The sequence below is a fragment of the Ambystoma mexicanum genome, chromosome 1q (assembly GCF_040938575.1).
Source record: "Ambystoma mexicanum isolate Mex_15411 chromosome 1q, UKY_AmexF1_1, whole genome shotgun sequence".
Taxonomy (NCBI): Eukaryota; Metazoa; Chordata; class Amphibia; order Caudata; family Ambystomatidae; genus Ambystoma; species Ambystoma mexicanum.
The window spans coordinates 1,266,950,522-1,266,971,672 of record NC_090922.1 but is presented as its reverse complement, the minus strand read 5'-3'; the positions used below and the strand labels follow the sequence as shown (position 1 = coordinate 1,266,971,672).

The following is a 21,151-nucleotide window of genomic DNA, read 5'->3' as shown; positions in this document are numbered from 1 at the left end:
TTAGTCAGTTAGCTAGCGGGTCTAGTTGTTTTCATGTGCCGGCTATTTAAGCCCCGCCCATCAGGAGGCTCGCGCTCGCCGCGTACCTCTGTTTTCTGTCACAGCTCAAATATTCCTTGTCCACATACAATTACCGTTCGTTCCATTAGTAACTATTATTAGATATCAGTTCCCTTCCTGTTTTTTCCAGTTTGCAGTCGCTCCGGCTCCGGTCACAGTCCATAGTCCGGAGTCCTGTCATAGCGGTCTCCTCACCTCACAGTCCGTGGCAGTTTCTCTCACGCAAGTACTCCTAGTGATATGCGAATGCATTTGCTTCGTTTTGCTGCCTTATCAGATACTTCGAATTGTGTATAAATGTTATTAGGCTTCCTCACGCATTCCATGATATTAGGCTGTCATTAGCGGGTTCTTGCCTGGCTGTGGAGTTTGCCTTGGAAGTTTGTTTCTAGTCAGATATTTTGGTCACACTTATGTTCATATTACGCAAAGGCATAAAGTGCTTCCATGTTTCCGGCTGAGTAGTTTTTTGACCCTTCTACTTAGTTTCAGGGGTTTACTATTCTGTCACGCATTGTTGTGAGGAAGTTGGCAAGTCGTAATAGTTTTTCACTGCTCATTTGTCTGTATTTTTACACACGCATCTCACCACAGCATATTGCCCCTTTTTAGGTCAATTTAGGATAGGGTTAACCTTCATTTTGATCATTCCTCTTCCCAGTGATAATTGCTCTCCATCACAGAGCCCATTTAGCCTCTTCCCCTTATAAATGAAAAAAAAGAAACATTCTCCTGTGTCCCATCTTCAGGACTTGCGCCCCTGTCTAGAACAGGATGGAGAGCTCAACAAATTAAATACCAAGGTGAGCTATTGCTGGTCCTATAGTTACAAGTCTGTTCCTCCTATTTAAAAAGAAAACTAAGGAAGGGAAAATTGTTATTTTCTTCACAGAAATTCCGTGTCTAGCTCCTAGGAAGGTAGAAGTCAGTTGGAGTTCCAGAAGGTTCCCACAGAGCTCAGGTGAGCATTACACAGAGAGGGTCAAAGTCTCAACGCCTGAAGTGCAGAGGTTGTGCAGTGGGATGCAGTGGGAAGCAAAGGCGAGGGAAGCTTTCGTTCCCTGGAGGCTGTCTCCAGTGGCTGGCATGGATCAGAGGGCCTCAGAAACAAAGCGCTCTAGTAGCATATGGCCTGGGTGAAGGTGGACTACGAGAAGCAGTTTGCCGGGTCGCGAGGAGCCACAAAAGCAGAAGTCCTGTAAGCGATGAGGGGACTGGAGGTGCATGTCTTACCCAGTGAATTCACATGCTGGTAGTGACCCGGATCGCTCTGCACACGCTTACTTGTCCAAAGCAGGCATTCAGAAAGAGAGCAGCGCTCGCATATGAGTGAAAGCAGCTGTGAAAGTTACTTTGAAGTCCGAAATATTGAAAAGCAGCAAAAGCGGCACTAGCGTAAGAGTGAAAGTCATTTTTCAAGCAATTATGAATACCTTATCGAACAACAGTGAAAGTCTTGTATAACAAAATCAAAATGACTGTAACTTTAAACTTGTGAGTCCATGGAAAGCCCAGCAACCCGATGGGGCGATATTGTTGAGAAATAATACCTGCAAGTATTGCCTAAGCCAAAAGCAACTAACATCAAGGCAATTACAATCAAGCAGACATTTCCAAAAGCAGAGGGGGTTAATGAAAAATCGCTCAGTTGTGAACTTGTTGTCCATACTGTATACATACGTTTGTTAAAAGCTGGTCTGAACTCTTTGCCAAAACCAAAGGAAAAGCAGAATAAGACCCCAAGCGTGTCAGTATTTGGTTATTTGTGCAATGGGCAAACAAGAATGTAAAAAAAGGCTGCCATTCTGGAAAATGAAATTTAGAAGGAGAGGAGCATTATTTACAGAAGGGTGTTAAATAACACTAATGTGATTCTTGGTTCCCCCAAAGAGTTGTTACAAGTTTTTGAAGCTACAAACTGTGAAGATGTTGGGAATCCTTTGTAAATTGAACTTAACCACAAAAGCACTGGTTGTTGGGAAACACTGTTCGGGCAGGTGAGTATACCCAGATGGTGAACTTTTGGAGGTAGTAGGCCTGGCATGAGAGTAAATCAGGTGGAAGTCGAAGAAGTGCTACAGAGTGGTCCTGGCAGAGACAATGTATATGCTTATGTTGCAGAGGGAATAGCTGTGGAAAGCGATTTCCAAGAAGTTGTATTTCTTTGGAACGTATCAGTTGTGGCAAAACATCCGACACAAAACAACTATTGTTTAACTGCAAATGTGTACTTTATCTAAGGAGGATCAATCGTACAAGGAAGACAAATGACTTCCATTTTCTTTGTTGAATCATTGGAGAATTGGAACTTTCTGTTGGCCAATTGAGGTTACAGAGAACCTGGATTTAGTTATTTTGTTTTCTTTATCTGTAAAGCAGAACTTCGCTTACAATCTGGGGAAAAGAAATTCACCCAGGTTCTTAGGAGAGATTGTTGTTGCAATACGAATTCACTTATTATTGTTTTGAATTGCCATGCATTTCCTTATTTGTTTATTATATGTCTAAGTGTGAGGGACAGATTACCTTTTTTAGAGCATTTCCTTTAGTTTATTTTGGGCAAGGAAATACTCGTCAGTATAGGGATAGTGAGGCGTTTATCCAACCATCTAATTTAATAAAATGGCATTGATAGCCTTACAAGAAACGTGGCTCATCACGAGTCCGGTATGGGATGGTTATGAGATCTCCCTTCTTCCTGCAATCCCGAGCAGTGGTCGCCCCTCCTCTGGCCTTTTAGTGGGTGTGCATAGAGCTGGTGGCTTTTCCATCACACCCTGGGCCTCGGTAGGAGCCCAGATCCAGTTAGTTCTCATCTTGGGACATTCTCAAAAACTGGCATTGGTAAATGTCTATCGCAACACTACCACCATGGCCGATGATGTTTTTTATGATGGTCTGATTAAGATCCTAGACCTCATAATTTCCAGACACACCATCAACCATACCATTGTTGCTGGACATCTCAATTTGGATTGTCGGGATATACCTTATATCTCTTGGTCTGCACAGAAATGGACAAGTATCATGTCTGATCGTAATTTATACAGGCTAAATGGTTCCGTTACAGGTGATGTCCATTCAAATTCACTTGGCACTGCGGGTCCAGTACGAGCACTCTGGATTATATCTATACGAGTCCATTTCTGTTTCAAAATGTTCAACATCTTCATATCATGGATCACCTCAATAGTGATCACTGTGTGTTAGTTGCACAGATCACATGGAATTTCAAGTATGTCCCAAATAGTCGAGTCTCACATGCTGTGGCAACAGTAAACAATGCAAGAAATTGTCTCAGATGGAATGTTGGCAGGATTCAGTCTCTTGCACACATCTTAGAAGCAAATGAGTGGCATTATAATGGTGCACAATATCCAGACTTATTAAAACCCTTCATACCAAACCTCACCATTTTGCGACACAATCATGTTTGCCATTCACACATTTTTGACCCCGAAATCAAGCACATGAAAGCTGAATATAGAAAAATCAGGAAACAAATACTCTCCCTGAACGATCCTTCATGCTGGCAACGCCTAAAAACTGCTAAATGCCACTGTAAAAACTGGCTTAGGAGTAGGAAATTGTCACAGTTCCAGCGTGACAGTATTTCAATGCAAGCTGCCATGTCTAACAGGAATTCAGCATTTATGTGGCAGTTATTAAATAACCAAAAGTTCAATCCATAGGGTGACGCACAAATTAATGGCGTCTCGGAAGCTGATTGGATTATGCATTTTTCCCCTTATATGCTGACCCGGCTTTTGATGATCTAAGGTATATCCCCTCAACTGATTCTCCTTGGCAATTACAGCTGTCTAAAACATCCATCCGTTCCATTATTATGCAAATCAGCTCATCAAGAGCGCATGGTCCCGATGGGCTCTCCAAAGCATATCCAGACGAATGGGCACACATCCTCTACCTCATCTTCGAGGACATTTTACGCACTCGTACGATTCCAAGGTCCTGGAAAACATCTATTATAATCCCGATCTTCAAGAAGGGCAATCGTTGCCTCCCTGCCAACTACCGGCCGATTGCCCTGCTTGATTCTCCGGGAGAAGTCTTTGCCAAAATGATTCTTGCAGAATTCAATGCCTGGACTTTGCACGCACACTTGCGTGACCCTCATCAAACGGGTTTCGTCGCAGGTATGGGTACATCAATCTATTTATTTGCATTAAACTCAATCAATTTGCAATGTCATCTGCATAAACAAGTATTTTTCACGTTTATTGATCTCAACGCAGCGTTTGATTCAATGAGCCGCGTACTTTTATTAGCAAAATTACAGAGAGATCACTGTCCCGCAACTCTACTGGATGTGATATATGCCTTACATTCCGAAACATCAATTAAAGTTTGCCTGCCCTAGATGGCTTGTTGTCAAAACAGATTCACACATCACGAGGCCTCAAACAAGGTAGTCTCTTCAGCTATCTTTAATTACTTCATTCAAGACGTGAGACATGACCTGTTAACTGTAAATTCAGACTCCCCGAAATTGAACGGTCATCCATTTCAAACGCTCTTATATGCCGATGATTTGGTACTCATTTCTAAAACACAAGTGGGTTTACAACGACTGTTGAACGCCTTTTTTACCTACACCCAAACCAACAAATTGAAAATAAATCTGTCCAAAACTCAAACCGTAGTTTATTCTCCGAAAAGGCGATGCCCGCTCTCCTACGTATGAACCCTTAACCAAACCCCTATAAATAGGGTGCCTTATTACAATTATCTCAGCATTGTTTTTGAGAGTCTAATACAACCAACAGGCCATTTAATGCGTCTTGAAACTAGGTTAACATCATTCATATCACAAGCCAGTATTCTAATGTGCAAATATGGCAAATTTTCTATATTGCCAGCATGGCATTTTTGGACTGCGAAAACCATTTCAGCTTTATTATATGGGCTGGAAACGTTTCAAGAAATTCCTTCTTTACAATTGGCAAAATGGGAGGCAAGATATTGGCGCTGAGTACTACATCTGTCGAATTGCATTCCAGTTGCCTGGATAAGGTACAAACTTGGCTTAGACTCAGTGCAGGCAATCTTGAACTGGCGCCAATGCTCCTTCTTTAGAAAATGTTTGTTGTCAACAACATTCCAAGTTCTGTTGAAATATGTTTCATCATATATTTTTTCATCAAAACAGCTGTTTATCAAATCCTGGTTGACGAGTGTCTATCGCGTGCTAATCCTGGCGGAGGTCTCATTAGATTTATTATTGCAAAACCCAGATAAAACCAAATTGAAAATATATCATACAGATTGGATTCTCACCTGAACCACATGTCTCAAGTATCTAGATGCCGATGAACTTCGATTACCACATAAAAAAATGCACATATTACCACCTTACCTAATTCGGTATCCATCACACAAATATCGGAATAACATTTTAAGACTACGATTTAACTTATGGGTCACGAGAGAGTTACAGGTTAAAAGGAGACTGCTGAGTAACTCGATTAATTTTTGTCACTATTGCAATTCGATGGACACTTGTGAAACCTTGGTGCACCCTATCATGGAATGTAAAGTCCTTCGACCCCCTGCAAGAAATTCATTTTGCGAGACATTGTAATTATCTATGTCTCGCGTCTCAAGACTTGACCTGGTCTCTAATACTAGGTTCTGATTACTTACCATTACAGATTGCTACTGTACATTTTTTATCAAGTTTAAATTTAGAGACTAATTGATATTATTTATTTTTCCTGAACTTCATTTAAAGCCGAAGTCGAATATTCACCATTTTTTGTCTTTTTTCTATGTTCATTCCTTTATTGTTTGTTATAAATTTTATTTAATGTCGAAATCTAAGATTAATAATTTTGTGTTGTTCCTATGTTCATTTTTATCTACTGCTTGTTTTAAATTTATAAAGTTTTATATGTATATGTTTTATATTTGTATTTGAAAGGTTGCTTTATTGCAACTAAAACAAATTTAAACTTTTTTTTTTTAAATGGCATTTGCTGAGAAAACTTCAGAGTTGTCTGCCTCACATTTCTAACCCCTCACAGTGCCCACTTGCACATCTCCAGAACTGCAAAAGCTATAGATATTAAGAAGCAAGGGAGCATGCGAAAGGGAGATAGCCAACCTAATTCTACTCATTAATGGAAAATAATCCCAATATAAAAATACCCACTCCTCACTCATGAGCTTGTACAGTATGACCCAGTTACAAAGTGAGGTGTGAGAGGCTTATGCTTTCCTACTTATATTAGAAAATCACAAAACCATTCTCCTAGGTTAGGTGAGTGAACCAATAGTCTGTGCGTTCTAAATTGATAAAATTGCTTCCCTAAACCAAACCTGCAAAACGTACATGCAATGCGTTATATCCTACATTTGATTCCATGCACAAACCAGAATCCCACAACCCCACACTTACACTGGGGGGAATTAATAGAATTAAACGTGTGTGCCTAAATGGATTTTTTATATGTGAATTTTCTCCGATACAAAAAAAACGTATTTTTATACTGGAGAAAATCAGATATTTTTGGATTGGTTTACAATTGACCAAAGTTGTTTTGTATAAAGGAAAACTGAGATGGGCTTTAATATATTGGTGATAAAACCGCATTGTGGTCACAGAATTAAGGGCTTTTTCGAGGTGGTGTTGCATTATTTAGGATAAGAATGTTACAAACAATATTAATAGTTTTGTTGTGTGACTGTATCTGTGCATTATATTACAGGTGATTCTCACAAGCAGGCCCAGTTTTCTTAAACATTGTTTATTCAGCTTTTCAATATGTACAGAAACCCCAGTACAGTTTTTACAGTCACCAATTTTACCATACAGTTGACAATTCGGGTGCCTCCAGCAGCGTTCCGACCAACAACTCCTTCCACCAAGGATTTAGTATTCTATTCTTCCTCTCCCCCATCCCTTGTGCACCTCTCGCCACCCCACTTCTGAACATGTCATCGGTCCTCCACCGCCCCACCTCAAGGAGGCTACAAGTCCAAGTAGGAATGCAACTCATTGAACAACTGACTCCAATCTACCACCATCCCTTCCTCCAGCTCGGGATCCCGAGTTCTCTGCAGAATATCTAAATCCGCCATCTCACCAGTTCTCACAGCATCTTTCGATCCGGCACTGTCTCCATCATTTCTCCGCCATACTCCGGCACCTAGGGGCACAAGAATAACAAGGTGAGCCAAGGGAATCAACAAATACCTCTTACCACCATAGACTTATCCGATTTACCACCGGCGGTATTATTCTCCATATCTTCATATGCCGCATCTGTAAAGAGGGAGAAAAATAACACGTTAACGCATGCAATAGTTACCGGACAGCGTTGGGTAACACAGACTCTTACCTGAATGCCAGCAGCAGCTAAGAGACCTTCTTCTCACGAACTCAGTTGCAACTTAAGGAAGGGGACAAGAGTGAACAACGGGCACATTGAACTCTTTGAACTTGATACTTACCAATCCCACCTGGGACTTCAGAGTCGATGCTTACCGGAAACTCTCCCAACGCCTTCAAACCAGTGAAGTAACTGTTATCTACGCGCCCCTGCAAGACACGCAGGATGTAGAGCTCATCTTTTACAAACATAAGGTGAGGTTAATAAGGGGATATCGGAGTTGATTAGTGGGGGAAAGCGAGAACAGTTGGGAGGCCATCACTAAAACCCACAGGTGGCTAATCCCTGTCTCCACTTGCAGGAAAATACTTCTTCGGGTCCAGCAGACAAGACTAGGCGGGCCAGTCCAGACAGTCATCTCTGCACTACGCATCACGTTGACGGAGACCGCAGCTGTCCGGGTCCGATCGACAACCCTGTGGGGTCCAGGTGAGCGTAACATTAATTGGAACCTGGCGTTCCTGGGAACTTTCCTGAGTTGTTCCCACATTTTAACCCATTTAGCCTCCGAACTCTGGACCCCCCATATCCCTCTCCCACTTGCTCTTGACCACCAGTCCTTCAAGGGAAATGCATCCCGTATTGCCTGATAAAGTTGGGAAATCTGAGCCCCCCTACCTTCCTGAGTGAGTCGCATCTTCATCTGTGGACTCATACTTGACTCCTCCGGGATGTCTTTCCATATGGCAGCCAAACACCTGGTCACTCTCCCATATGTAAGAAACTGCCCTCACGAGATCCCATATCGAGCCGCCCACTCCTCAAATGACATCAGTGTCCCACCCTCAAACAGATTCCCCACTGTCCGACAACCCCTGTCCCCCAGATCAGATAACCCCATCCGCTGTACTGCCGACCACAGCCACGAATCCATACTGCATGGCAGGTCAGCACTATATAGCCCTCAACTGCAGTTTCCCCAGGAGCCTCTTCCATGTCGCCATTACCACCCAAAATGCATTAGTGGCCCCTTTACCTCTGACCGTACCTCACAGCAGATCTATCCCCTTCCAATAATCCGGAAGAGCTCCCAACAGCCCCATCAACAATTCCCCCCTCATGTTCACCCACACTAATACCACCTATAATTATGCAGCCATGAAGTACCACTCATAATTCGGTAGATTGAGGCCACCATCTAGGCGTGACCGCCGCAAATTTGGTAGCAAGAGCCTCCTCCTTCCAACATTCCACAGCAATTCCCTGATCTATTTGTCTAGCATCTTGAAAAAGACCTTCTTAATACCATAAGGGATATTAGTAAAACAGTAAAGAATCCTTGGAAGTATGACCATTTTACACAAAGCTACCATTAAGGATATAGGCCGTTTTTTCTTCCAGAAGTGGCTTGAAATCCCTTATTCCCGACAATGCCCTACCAGTATTGTAAACAGATAGTGTCCTCGATGTTGTATAACATTTGGATGCCCAAATAGCTGAATGAGTCCCCTTCCTATCTGATCCCCCAGTCAGGGAGGGTAGCGAGGTTGCAACTACAAAAGTTCCCCAATGGGAACGATAGTGACTTTTCTGTATTAATCTGGAATCCAGATAACCTCAAAGTGATTTTCTTTTTCTTTTTTAGAATGTATAGAGTGTGCAAACAGCCCAGGGGCATCGAGGCGCTGTTACAAGGAAATTATTTAGTTACATGGAGCATACATAAGGTGACGCATGTGGCAAACATTGTAAAAATTACATACATATAGCTTCGTGTTCACGTGTGGAACATTACATGTGGTACGTAAAGCAATTACAGGGAAATTAATTAGTTACATGGAGTATATGTAAAAGTGTCAGGTGTATAGGTACCATAAGACATTTCCATTATACTGGTTGTTGAAGTTTACAGCGAGTAAACACGGGCAAACATTGGGAGCTGTAAATTAAGTGGGAGAGTCAAGACTCTGGAACCAACATCTCGGTGGGAAAAATTGTGTGATGGCCGGCAAAAAAAATATCCACAGCCAGAAAGTGGCAGGAATTATCCGCCAAAGTCTAGCATAAAGATAAATACAATTTTAAGAATCCCTGATCGCAAACCAATTCTGACAATGCAGTCTCTTTTTTGTTTGAAAAGTCAACTCTTAAACTGAATACATCTAATGAAAAAAAGACAATTTGAATTGAGCAGTGGTAACATAGGTCCATAGCAAGCTGGGTGGGTGGAGGGGGGTGTTGAACGACGGGTCTCCGTTGAGGTCTGGCGAGGTTTTGAGAATTAACATGGCATCATAGACCGAAGGCCACAAAGCCCAAAAAACACAAGGCTGCCTAAGCTCCTGTGAAGAGATTCAACACTGCAATATCACGTTCTCACTTTAAGCAAAGGGGGTCTTTCTGTGGAGTGGATACTACCACTGAGGAGCCCGATTACAGGAGAATAACCGGTACCTCAAAAGGTGGCAAACAAGCAGACCAGGGAGGCTCCTGAGCACCCCGAACATAACACACCCTCACCTCCCATACATGCAGGGCAGCTTTTGGCTGAGGAACCATAGGTGGTCCGCCTTGCTCCCCTGAGAGGGATGCCGCAGCTTGGCGCATGGAGTGAGGGAATCCTAAACTTGGAAGGGGTTATGAACTTCATTTCAGTTCAGCCTCGTAACACCCAGCGGTAGATAGAAGGGGCGTGTATTCAGGCATACACCACGCTTCACTTGACTGCAACAGACACTCACCCAAGACTGCGCTGGTGAGCAACACCCAGCTCATCAAACGGTAGGCACATGCCATGACAGCGACCTTCAGAGTAGGGCACATAACGCTCGACAGTAGTCGGGGTACTCCAAGCGAAGACTGCAGCTTTCTAACCCAATACCTTCAGCAACATTGGCAAGTTGTCCAGCGGTTTTCCCACATAAAGCAGCAGATCATCCGCATATAAGGAAACAATGTGCCTCATCCCACCTGCTTAAATCCCCCCCCACCCCCACTCATCTCCTTCCTGAGATACCTCACTAACAGCTCCAATGCCATTGCAAATAATATTGGTGAGACCGCTGGCATGTCCCTCTACCCAATACCCACTTCAGCGATACCCATTCGTTCGTCTTTACTCTAGCCGGGAGCCTGTAGTATAAAAGCCATCCTGAGCCACCGGCAGATATTTTCTTCAAACCTGAATGCCCCAACCACCCTAAACAGCCATGCCCACTACAGAGATCCAAAGGCCTTCATTGTATCGAAGGATGCCTGTGCCTTTCCCCTTTAGAATCTTTAACCAGGTCCATAACATGAGGCAAGTGGCATAAATTAATGGTTGTATTCCGCCCTCCTATATATCCGCACTGATCAGGGTGTACCAATACGGGATCTACCCTTGACAATCTGGTAGCCAGGATTTTACCTGGAATTTAGGCATCAGCATTTAATAATGAAATAGGGTGGTATGATGCACAATACAGGGGTATTTCCGCTCCTTTAACAAGACCGTTATCTCTGCCTCCCTCATCTAGACGGGGAGAACTCTTGACTCAAATTCCTCATCGTACACCTTCTTAGGTCTGGGGACCACGATATCAGTATATTTGCAATAAAACCCACCCGGGAGGCCACCACTACCAGGAGACCTACCTTTCTGCATAGATTTGAGCGCCCTGCTGTCAGATTCCTAAATAGGGCCTTCCAACCCCTCCCTGCGATCCCAAATCTGAGGTGTCAGAAATGTGAGGCAGTTTCAACATAAGGGATGCCTAGACTGCCAAAGGTCCTTTATGCTAAATATAACGGAACAACAAAAAATGGACCTTGGCATATGAGATCAGAACATTTCTTAATGTTGACTACACCAACTTTTGTCAAAAAATATATATTTATATGAAATCTTCAAAACTTTGTTTTGTTATTCTCAACAGCCACATTTATATACCACCATTCATTCATAATCTCACTAAATGTTTCAATCTTTCACAAATAAGATAATACATCCACCCAAGAACTCATATGTTTACATAAATCACATATTTTTAGTGAGTATTAACACACAAAATCAAATAGAATCATGCTTATTTCATATGGCTCAACATATGGTCGTCAATGTATAGGCTTTTAATTAGGGCCCGTCGAAGTAGGCGACCTTCTTCAGGAGACGGATGGTTCAGTTACAACCACTCCGGGTGTCAAACTGGTGGGGGATGTCATCCAAATATCTATCTACATATAAACAATATACAATTTGTCAAAGTTCCGATCTCTTATTTCTATAGACACAGATACATCTTGCGTGTATATCTCAATGTATGTATATACATACTGACACTCACCTCCACTGAAAATAATCCTGTGTCAGCGGTGGAATTTATCCTACAGTAATAGCGGAATTCTGCACCTAAACTGTAACAAAAGAGGAGGACAAGGCATCTCAATAAGCCTCCCTCATATACACAGACAAGGCTCACGTCAACATTATGTTCCTTACTGTGTGCCCTTGGACACACCATTTTACCTGATAAGAGATTCAGGCAAGTTGGTGTCTTGCACATGGGTCAACCCTTCCCCATTTATCTTCCTGGTATTTAATTCTGCAGGAAAAACAACCTCAAACGTCTCTAGGATACAACACAGAGAATATATGTGTTGAGCTGCCTAATATAGAACGTTATGATGGGTTGTTGACCATCTAATCATCTCACCTCGTAATATGGAGTCCTTGAATGGTCTATTCTGTTCCCTGAGGAGAGTGTCACACTCCACCGTGGCTGTTGTCCATAATCCTGAAAAGGATAGGATCACATTACTTCATGTCATGCGTCCATGACTACACATTCACAAAATTGTCCGAACAAAGGTCGTAATTTGTCAAACTTCCTGTCTTTTTTTATTTTGCTCTCTGGTGACCCAAATTTGATTTTTCAAAGGTTTTCACTGTTTGTTTCAGTGTGGGAGAACTATTCTAACCTTTCGACTGTCACGTTTCCTGCTGTGCAAACTCTGCAATTGGGCTCAAATGGGGGAAAGCAGTCTTCCTTTGTGCCTTCTGCTGCGCAACCTCTGCACTTTAGAGTTAGGGAAAACAGGACCCAATCAGGACATGGAGTTGAAATCTTCTTGATCAAAGTCCTGGCGTCCCTTCGTTTCTCCCACTTCTGCCTGGATTGCCAACACTGTGCTCTCTTTTTGCTATCACTGCTGCTGCAAGCACTCAAGCCACAGCTCTGTCTAATGTCCTGCAACTGAGGGGGCCTTTTACGCCTCTGGGCTTCCCTCAGGTGTGGTTTATTATGCTTAATTGCTTGAATACTTCTGCCACATTGCTCTTCAGCCCTCTTCCTCATCCCAGTACTTCTGGGATTATGGAGCTTGTAGTCCCCAACATTAAAGATAGGTTTTCTGACTTCTTCTGCTTGACAAAAGCCATTAAAAGTGTGGGAATGTAGGAAATGTTAAACAGCAAGGTTTCCCAGTCTTCCTGACCTGTTTTCCCCCTCATTTGATCCTCCCGCAGAACACGTCCCCCAGGGTCGGAAGCAGGCAACATCTGCCCTTCCCTGGCCACATGAGAAGGGCCACAAGCCAGGTTTAGGGGGGTGGTGAATTACTGCCGATTTATCACACCTGCTAGGACCGTCAGCTGAATCAAGTCTAGCAGTTCATCTGCATCTGCTGCGGAGTACGCACCTTCACTGGTATACAGATATTGATAAAGTCTAAACACCTCATTAATTCCCTCCTGAGTCCTAGCCAGTTCCCACGAATCCCATCTAATATGCGTTGTAGTATGCCAAGGTTGCTATCACCGAATTAACCAGGCCAACAGCCGCCCAGCTTTGTCCCCTTCCCCATGACTCCACACATCCCGCCGGCTCTTAGTCTTGTGCGTTGCGATGGGAAACCAGCACTTTTGCCAAGTCCTCCCCCGTTCGCCGTCCCTCTGCCATGTCTTTTTCCAGACCAGACACTGCCAACTCTATCTTTTGCAGTGTATCCTTCAGCGTCCTTCTAACTATGATTATTTTGGATATACATATACCTCTGATCGTAACTTTCAAGGCCTCATACAGGATCCCCACTTCCTCCACAGATCCCTCATTAACATAAAAAAACTGCATTATCTCCTCCCTCAATGTCTCCCTGAACGCCACGTCCTCCAGGGCCGTGGCCGACATGCGCCATAGCTGTAGCAGTGACTTCCGCCGCAATCACTCCAATTGTGTCACTAAAGGCGAGTGATCGAAAAGGACTCTACCCAAATATGCAGTGTTGCCAAAAGCATGAAAATGTTCTGCCCCCACAAATATATAGTCAAGGCAGGAGTAGGAACTGTGCACTCCCGGAAAAAAAAGAATATCCCTGTTCCTGCCCATGCGACTCACCACAGCTCCACCAAATCCAGGGCCTCAGCCACCGACCTGTCTTTTCTGTACTGTCCAGTTCTGGTCCAGGAGACGGTTCAAATCCCCCCCATATAAACGGGCCCTCACGGTGCCCTCCCACCAGATTCAATACTGATGGGAAGTAATCCTTATCTGCGCTGGGTGCATAAGAATGGACCAGACAGAGATGCCTCCCCTCCAATGCGCCAGGGAGCACCTGCGTCCTCGGTATCGCATCAGTCAATACCTTATTCACCTGGATGGGAACCCCTGACACCACCCAAATTAGGACCGCTCTAGCATATGACGAGCAGGATGTCCCCCCCCACAACATCCTGAGCGAGTCCAAATCCTTCCGCACCATGTTAGTCTCTTGCAGCATGGCCAACTGAACCCCATGCCACCTCAGGACCCTCCAACTCATACGCACTTAAGCCTTTTACCCAAACCCCTGACATTTCACAACATTCAGGCAATCGCCTCCCTTGCTAAAATCACCAATAGTCCCATCCGTGTAAAACCTCCTTCTACCGCACACCCGAACCATACCAAAGAAGCTGTCGCATTCTGCACTGTTAACTCAACTACAAACCTTATACAACTAGGCAGACACACAACTGTCTGCTGAACTGACCCCACCATCAATAACACCCCAAACCTGCCCACCAATCCCTCCCTCTCCCTCTCCCTGCCCTTCCACACCACCTCCTTCTCCAACTGTCTTCAATCCAACTTGCAGCCCACTTCCCACCACACGCAGCTCCCTCTCCTGCCTCCCTCCGCTAAAACTCCCCTGGCCGCCCCCTCCCTTTCTACCCTCATACTCCCCAAAATTGTATCCTCCCTGATCCCCCCCAACACTCTTGGCCCTCAAGTCATTCCCCCACACTTCTCCCCCCCTGCCATGGGTGAACAACCATTGGTCTATGGGTACTCCCTAGCCCACCCCCAATGTCACCCATCATAGAGAACATCTCTTGTTTCCATCACCCCAGGACCTACATCCACTGTCATATTCCCAGTACAAGCTGTCACAAATTTGACTCACACCGCCTCACCCCCCGACCAAGAATCTGTCCTCTGCCTGTGATGTCCCTTCCTCACCCCCACTATGTGGGACCAGGCACCGAGTCCAACCAGTCCCACACTTCCTGCAGTGATGCAAAAAAACAGGACTTGCCATCCACAATGACCTTAAATTTAGCTAGAAAGAACATCATATATTTAATGTTTAGTTATCTGAGGTGCCATCTCACTGCATCGTAGGGTCTCTGCTGTTGTTGTACCTCTAGCGTGAAATCCAGGAAGATGCAGTTTCGTATTGCCCACCTTGTCGTAGCCAACCTTTTCAGGACTCCTGCAGGATAGCGTCCCTGTTCCTGAAATTCTCAATTTTGGCCACTATCCCATCCGGTGTGGCAATATTCGGCACCCAATGCACAGGGTCGACTGTGAATGTAGAGTTTCCGGGATAAGGTGTTCCACAAACACCTCCATGCTGTGTCCCTACTTTCTCTCCAGAACCCCCACCAAACAAAAGTTGCAATATCTGGAACAGCCTTCTGCATCCTCCGCCCTTGCCTTCAATGTCATGGTTGCTCCCATCCGGCCTGCCACCTGGTTCTTGAGGTGTTGCAGGTCATCCTCCACTGTGCTTACTCCCTGCTCCACTTCTGTGACCCTTTCACACACCTTCCGCAAGTCTGTCCTTACAAGAGGCACATCCACCCCTACCTCTTTAATACTCCCCTCAAGGGAAGCTTTGGTGGCTTGAATCGCCTCCATCAGATCATCCAGGGTCACCACCCCCCAGAACCTCCCCAAAAGAGTCCTCCGCCACTGCGCTGGCCGCCTCATGCTTCTGTGGTCTGCATTTGGGGTACGTATACTTGTCCATCCTCTATTGGCCATTCACCATTGTTGCCTCGCTCCAGCCGCCCTGGTCATCAGGCTCATGCCTCTGTGCGGTCAGAAATGCCCCTCAACTATTGAAATGTGGGGTGAGACAACCCACCTCTGCTTCTGGGGTTCCAATTTCTGGGGTACCACAACCCTCTGTTGCATCGCGCTCCCCCTGGCGCTTGTTAGACACATCTGGAGGACCCCCACTCCACTCCTCTGCTCTTCACCTCCAGCACCAGGGTTTCCAAACGGGATTTGTCCCACCTGGCCTGCGACTCCTTCCCAGGGAGCACAGTCACCAAATACCACCCAGTCCTTAACATGAACCCTGGGCTCAGGGTTTTCTGTAAGGTCTGCACCTCTGCACCCCTTCTCTCCTTGTTTACACTGTCAAGGGCCGCACCGCAGGGCACTCCACCAACCTCAGGCCAACACGCCACCTCAGATGATCACCTACAGCGTTGTAGTCTCCGAGCCGGACACCTGCGTGGCCCGCTCCGTACCCGTCAGATTGTATGAATTCTGCGTATGCCACTCTCCCTCACCTCGCAACTCGTTCTTCTTGCCAGCCGCCGCTGGTCTTTGCCCCTCGTGGAGCTCTGCTAATGAAGGGCTGAACGTTCACTGCCGGTCACTGTTGTCCTGCAGCTTTACTGCAGAGGGACATAGCCCCACGCAATTGCCTCCCAGGGACGACCGCTACCACCAGTCACCCCACTGACGTGCGTACACACCGATGTCACAGGCTTGTCTGCACGCCATCAACTCCCTGCAGTCCGGGTTACGTTCCTGCACCTCTTACTGCCAACCTATCAATCGGAGTCCGTCCTGCCAACCCTCCTTTATTGTGGTGGCCATCTTGACATCACGGCTCATGGCGCTGCTTTCCAAACACAGCCTCCACTTCGGGGGTCGCAAAACCGCACGTCCCCAGTCCTAAGCACACCAGAGTATGCCCCGTGTATCTAGGGTTGGGACTTCGTCCAAAACTTCAATTCGCCTCACCAAAAGCAGGATTTCTCAGGATATTCACGGGTGGGCCTGTAGTGTTCATGCTCCGGTCGCTGGCCACACACCCACAGGCAGGCCTAGTTTAACTGGGTAAATAAGCCCTTCTAATATATACCTGATGTTTTGGGGTGACTTATCCTGCATAAGGGGACCACCTTTGGCTTTATTTAGTTTAGATACAATTTAGATTTAATCCCAAACAGCCAGATTCTTTACCAGAATTGTGGGGCTGAACTATATATCAGGGAGTATTAGATGTGGGATGTCCGCTTAATGAAAAGAATGATATGCCAAAATGCAGCTCTGCAATTGGGAATACTAGTCAGAAACATTAAGCTTGAGTGTGACAATCCACTGCAAAAGTCTATGAAGTAAATGTTTATGTAAGTTCAAGAGTTACTCAATACACTGAAGACAGGGTCCCAGGAATGCCCATCCCCACCCCTATTAACATGATGGCCCGCCGAAGAGTCAAGAACGCCTGAAGTCACTCATTATTGGGACAACACCCAAGTGCACCACTAACTGACATGTATGTAGAGAGGTATTCTCTCAGACAGCCATTACAACCTTATCTTGTGAATGAGTTTATAGATGCAGGTGCCTCAACAATGATCATGGATCCAAACACCATAATGGACAGCATTGACTAAATGCAGAGAAACCACTGTGCTGACATCATTAGTGACCCTACGACATAGCTGCGTTACTCATGAAGCACACTTGCAACCATGCACAGCTTACACAAACACACACTCGTATACACAAAGAACGTGCTTACACAGTTCTGTAGAGGACAGATACATATACATACTGTCAACATGTTTCATTATTTTCCTCATTAGCCAAGTGCAGCAACGCTAAACGCAAGGCCACAAAGAGATCCAGAGCAGGCTTGCAGATGCTTACAAATTAACCCTATAGAACTACAGGAATATATAAGGATCCTGGTAAGACCCTGCATGACTAACCTATAGGAAACATAGCACAATATAAGTGTGTAGAAATCATATTATAAGCCTAATGAAAATTATTGAAGGCCGTAAGCTGGAGAACACCAGATGAGGGAAGCAGACTCAAGTTGCACAAAGCTGGAAGACCGAGCTCACAGCCAAGGTCAGAGATAAACAAGCACATTCCAAATTTCAAACGACAAGGGGCCAGCTGCAGAAAACAGAATAAATCCTCATAATTGCAGACACGGAGAGTTTCATTTTGTAGTACAAAACCACGTGATGCGGCCGAACTAGACAATGGATATTCACCCTCGGTGTGAAGATGAACAGTTCTCAGCAATCCAGACCATAAATGAAACATGATTACATTTACAATGTTGCAACGTGGAGCGCAGTCTCATAGGCAAAAGTGGTGTTGCAACCAGATACACTGAGAACCAAAATGGGTCCCAGGCCTGGGGAGACCAGTTCTAACCAATCAGGGGATAGAAGTCCAGGGGTGCATGGCAGCGGGAAAGGGCCAATGGTAAGGCTGCAACCCTGCAACAATGTAATAGATAGTTCCTTGGTGACGGGGCAGGTCAGCAACCTGACATGGAAGGTCCACTAGAGTTAGACGTATACTGACCTTCCATATGGTATACCACTCTGAGCACCCAGATGATGCAATCTGGTATCAAAACAGGAAGATGCGTATTGTGGAATTGAAATGTCAGGAGAATTACGATTGCCCTATATGATCATGGTCGGTTTTTGCAATAAATGACAGTCCGCACTTGCCCTTGGCCGAGTCCTCCGTTTATTCGAGGGAAAGGGTTGTTGGGCCCTTGGGAGCTGGACAGGTATGCTTGTATCAATCCCCAGACTTCTGGTATAATGGTATCTCCTCCAACAACACTCTCAATAACGACTCAAAATGAAGAGTTGTTCAAGTATAACAGCCCTTAAGAGGCTACTTTGTAAAACAAAAGGGAAAGAAATAAATCTTTTTACTAACCCATATCAAAGTCCAAATGGAGTTATAAAGGAGCCTCTGGTAAGGAGCAGAATCATGCATAAGAAGAAGACTGACCACCAGCAGGAGGTATTTCACAAGAGATTCAACTAGAATAGAATGCTTCTGCATTCCGAAAGAAGGAAAACAGAGACTAGGATAAGATACTGAAGGGATGCCTATTTAGTACATTAGGAGAATAGGGGTGATAAGGAAGCCTCTTAGATCCCTTGAGAAGAGATTATACATTTCCGGGGCAGCACCAACTAGCCTGTGTTGTAATACATCTCCTGTTTAAGTCCATCATTTATGTTGTTAGAAATAATGTGTCTCACTAAGCAACAACACAACTCAGATTGAGACTCTGAACAATTTCCCAAAAAGTTACAAAGGAAGTCTGGATGTTGATCCCAGAATGTCTGCCAGGTTCAATGACTATGAGTTGCACAAATTACAGTGATCAAGTTATTTATTGTTTGCAAACAAACGTATGTTGCTAAGTGTGACGTGCACCCTACTTCGAAGTAGATGCACATAAGTGACAAGCAACATAACTGACATGCATGGAGGAGTGGGGGTTAAAGGTGCAAGGGTTTGGCATGTCAGGGGTGAGGCGTACACTGATGAAAGAAGGCGTTACCGCTCCATGTCCTGCAGTATTTTCCATGATCACGAGAGAGTAGCCAGCATTCTTGTTTTTCCTGAATGAGCTGGAATATTACATTAAAACTCCATATCCTGACTCGGCAACTCCTTTGCTGCTTGATTAGCACTGTAGGTCAACTTTCCCTACTTGGTCCATTTGTTGGTTTGTGTTTACTACAAATTGTCATGGATTTTATTTGAAGTAGTCATGGATTAATTTATGTACTAGCTGTAAGGTTTGAGTGTGTCAGTTCTCTTTTCTCAGATGCATACATTTTAAGGACCAGATGAGTAAGGATCAAAAACAATTATTTCTCAGTTCCAAAGCATTCATTTACTGACCAGCTCAGGATATTGAATCAAGGCCTTTAATCTCTTCAACCTCAGCCCCTTGACAGGAGAGTGAATGGTAGGACAGCTCAATAAGAAGGTGTATTTGCTGCTTCTCAGCTCATTGCAGTTGGACTGTTGAGTTTGTCTATTAAGGCATTCAGGGAAGACTACAGTCATGCAGAGTAGCAAAGGAGATGCAGCAGGGGAGTGGTCTGTTTAGCTTAGATGTTATTTTTTGCAGAACAGGGTTTGATTCTGAAACTAAATGTCTTACAAAGTAGGCAATACCAGAGAGTGGAGACTGTCTGTGATTAAGGTGTACATAAGGGTTTTGTTGGATTGAATAACTTATACCGAGTGGTGAAGGGCTAAGAATGTGAACATCTACCAGGAAAGGAATTGGAGGACATAGCTCTATTATTACTATTGCGAGCCATTGGCCAGCATTTACATATTTACGTATTACATAGAGTAGTGCCAAGGCCAGAATACAAGAGAGGCAAGTTGGCAATTTGTTTGGATGGGGGTGCAGGAGCTGGGACTCCTTACATCACAAGCAGGTGGAGGCTTCATTTTGAGTTCCAGTGATAACCAGGGACAGGCACAGAGCATTCTGATGGAGTGGGAGAAGCAGGGAAAAGGAGTGAAAGCAGAAGGTTGCACATGAGGTTGTGAAAAGACGAGGAGTGGAAATTGCAAAAGGGAAAGTACAGTGAGATGCCTCAACAACATAGTAGGGTGCAAGACCCTGGTCGGATTTACAGCCAAGTAGCAGGAATTGAAGAGAAAGGGTGTGTTTCACAAAGCTGAGGACTTTGTCGTTGGGATCATACAAGTAAAAGGCTAGACAAGAAATAAGACTCATAGTAGCTCAAAAATATGTAGCCCAGTTTTCTGAGCAATGGAGTGGAGATACAGGTTTGAGTTCAGTGATATCGGAGTTGTGGCCAGATTTTTCGAACACTTAAGAAGTTGAGCATGGATGTGGCAGTAGTGGCCGTAATAAACTGTAAGAGTTTCAGGTTTCTGTCAAATAGAAGCCCAATGCTCCAAGCCAAGGGTGGGGTTTGAGGAGGTAAGTGGACAGACAAAGGAAATAGGAAGGTGGGGTTGGCATTGGAGGTAGGAAGAAAGATGGTATGAGTCTTTGAACACATGAGCATGATTCAGCACAGAGTTACCCAATAGCAGATGGTGGTTAGTCAGTTGGTAAAGTGTTTTGAGATTGTACGATGAAGAAGTAAATGATCTCATCCGTGAAGAGGTCATAGTTAAAGCCATAAAAGGAATGAGTTAAGGGAGAAGGGGTATATGGTGAAGAAGAATGGTCCTAGGACTGGTCACTGAGGAATATCACATAGATTGGTGTCAGAGTAGGTCCTGAGTACCTATAAGATGGAAAGGTAAGTTATCAGAGAGATAGACAGACACTCAGTTGCATACAGTGTCCTTCAACCCAAGGAGGCAAGGAACCTTAAGGAGGGAGGGTTGCTCCACAGGGTCAAAATCCAGCAGAAATATCTA

General features: G+C 44.7%; 1 protein-coding gene across 2 annotated transcripts in view; it reads right to left on the bottom strand.

Moving 5' to 3' along the window:
* The window catches only part of OMA1 (OMA1 zinc metallopeptidase), an 821,003-nt gene that overhangs the window by 733,940 nt on the left and 65,912 nt on the right, over positions 1-21,151 (bottom strand). The gene's annotated exons all lie outside the window — the stretch shown is intronic.